Source organism: Berghia stephanieae, chromosome 5 (assembly GCF_034508935.2).
Source record: "Berghia stephanieae isolate SIO BIC M18660-M18661 chromosome 5, UCSD_Bste_1.3, whole genome shotgun sequence".
Lineage (NCBI taxonomy): Eukaryota > Metazoa > Mollusca > Gastropoda > Nudibranchia > Aeolidiidae > Berghia > Berghia stephanieae.
The window spans coordinates 45,068,618-45,071,710 of record NC_088364.1 but is presented as its reverse complement, the minus strand read 5'-3'; positions in this window follow the sequence as shown (position 1 = coordinate 45,071,710).

Genomic DNA, 3,093 nt, shown 5'->3' with positions numbered 1-3,093 from the left:
GACGATCGTAAGGCGCCGCTTCAGGTGTTCAATGGAAGGAGAGGGGGGAGAGGAGGGGAGAGGAGGAGATATGACGCTCGTAAGGCGCCGCGGTCAGGTGTTCTATGGAAGGAGAGGAGGAAGAAGAGGGGAGAGGAGGAGATATGACGATCGTAAGGTGCCGCGGTCAAGTGTTCAATGGAAGGAGAGGAGGAAGAAGAGGGGAGAGGAGGAGATATGACGCACGTATGGCGCCGCGGTCAGGTGTTCAATGGAAGGAGAGGAGGAAGAAGAGGGGAGGGGAGGGGATATGACGCTCGTAAGGCGCCGCGGTCAGGTGTTCAATGGAAGGAGAGGAGAAGAGAGGGGAGAGGAGGAGATATGACGCTCGTAAGGCGCCGCGGTCAGGTGTTCAATGGAAGGAGAGAGGAGAAGGAGAGGAGGGGAGGGGAGGAGATATGACGCTCGTAAGGCGCCGCGGTCAGGTGTTCAATGGAAGGAGAGGAGGAAGAAGAGGGGAGAGGAGGGGATATGACGCTCGTAAGGTGCCGCGTCAGGTGTTGAATGGAAGGAGAGGAGGAAGAAGAGGGGAGAGGAGGAGATATGACGCTTGTAAGGCGCCGCGGTCAGGTGTTCATGGAAGGAGAGGAGGGAGAAGAGGGGAGAGGAGGGGATATGACGCTCGTAAGGCGCCGCGTCAGGTGTTCAATGGAAGGAGAGGAGGAAGAAGAGGGGAGGGGAGAGGAGGGGATATGACGCTCGTAAGGCGCCGCGGTCAGGTGTTCAATGGAAGGAGAGGAGGAAGAAGAGGGGAGAGGAGGGGATATGACGCTCGTAAGGTGCCGCGTCAGGTGTTCAATGGAAGGAGAGGAGGAAGAAGAGGGGAGAGGAGGAGATATGACGCACGTAAGGCGCCGCGTCAGGTGTTCAATGGAAGGAGAGGAGGAAGAAGAGGGGAGGGGAGAGGAGGGGATATGACGCTCGTAAGGCGCCGCGGTCAGGTGTTCAATGGAAGGAGAGGAGGAAGAAGAGGGGAGAGGAGTGGATATGACGCTCGTAAGGCGCCGCGTCAGGTGTTCAATGGAAGGAGAGGAGGAAGAAGAGGGGAGAGGAGTGGAGGGGAGGGGAGAGGAGGAGATATGACGCTCGTAAGGCGCCGCGTCAGGTGTTCAATGGAAGGAGAGGAGGGGAGAGGAAGGGAGAGGAGGGGAGGGGAGGAGATACAGCAGCAGCAACAAGAAGTTTATATATCAAAAGACAGACGTAACAAAAACAATACATGTAATAATAATCTCATACATATTAGGTACAACAACAGCAACAAGAAGACGTTGTTATCATTTCATTGAGGAATAATACAATTTCTCGGGATTATTGCCGGGGATTGGGGAGGGGCCAACACATAGGACAGACAAAGAAGTCCCGTAAGGACTAATTAACGCCTTTCACCTCTTCTTTTTTTTGTCTTCGGGCGTCGACGAATTACCATATCTTCAGGTTCTATTATGCCACAGCACAATAAACAGGCACCGAACACTGTTTGGAGCCATTGTCTCACTTTACTCTTTTCCCCGGTATTATTCCCGGTAGAGCTTTTGTATTTTGACTTTTTCGCAGGGTTGCCAGTTTGGCATTTTTTTTTTTTTTTTTTTTTTTTTTTTTTTTTTTTTTTTTTTTTTTTTTTTTTTTTTTTTTTTTTTTTTTTTTTTTTTTTTTTTTTGTCTTCGGAGTGAGATTACAATTTGGTTCTTTATGCCGGCACATAAACAGACGACACTGTTTGGAGCCTTTGTCTCATTTGATCTTTCCCCGGTATTATTCGTTGTAAAGTTTTGTATTTTGACTTTTTCGAGTATATTATTGTCTCTCTTGGTTGAATGTCGTTTGTATCTCTCGGTTGAATTGGGTTTGTCTCTCTTGGTTGTATGGTTGCTCCTTCTCTTGGTTCGAGGGGAAATGTCTCTTTTCGTTCAATTTGTCTATTTACTTTACCTCGTCTTTTATTTCTCTTTATTGGTATGGCCGGAAGCCGACTCAGATTTAATCGAGCCGGGCAACTTCTAGGCCTTTTGTATTCATCGGTGGTTTCTCGATCGAAATCTGAGAAACTTTCAGTCCTTTTTTTACTTACTCTCCATCTTATTGGAGGTTTCAAGAAATATGTATTTTTTGAGATGTCCACGTTTATTACGGTTGAGGGCAAGCCCTCTACTGGCCTGTCAACGGCTTTCGATGCTTGGTTATCGTCTGGGTTCGTCGGCGGCCAAGCTTTGAATTGTAGTGTAGGTAAGCTTAACATTTTCTTCTTGTCCTCTCTTTCTTCTTTCATTGCTTTTTTGATACAGGGACAAGAAAGGCTTCCGCTTTTGGCCATTGTTTTTATTATTGAGTCTTTTTTTCTAAAGACTTCACGGCACAAAGTAACCGGAAGGCTAGAGGTTCTATGGAGTATTTCTGTTTCCATTGAAAGGCTATGGAGTCCAGGGCAGGATATAGTACGAGCTTCCATTTTACCACAACGCACTACCTCGACCAACAGGAGCTAATCGAGGGAAGCTAGAAAGAGGCTAAACTAGGGCATGTCATTCATTATTATTATTATTATTATCATTATCATTATTATTATTATTATTATTATTATTATTATTATTATTATTATTATTATTATTATTATTATTATTATTATTATTATTACTGTTATTATTATTATATTTATTATTATTATTATTATTATTATTATTAGGGGAGAGTGGGGTCAAAAGTCCCGCGGGTCAAAAGTCTCGATGTCCAAAAAACTAGAGAGCTTACGATAATTCCAATTACATTGTTTCGTTGTTCTATGGTTCATATATTACCATAGGAAAGCAAGGGACATAACTCTAAGATACTTCTGAGAAGCAGCAGACTATATCAAGTTGCCTGCAAAAACTAAATATTTCGATTGTTACTGAATCGTACATTTCTATTGGTTCAAGAGTCTATTTTTGACTTATTGTTATGCATACACATTGTTAATTATTTCGTTTTTGATATAATGTTTAAATAATTCATTAATTGGGGTTAGTTTTTATTTCAAATTAAAAATATTGATGGCAGTACACTTGGGGTCAAAAG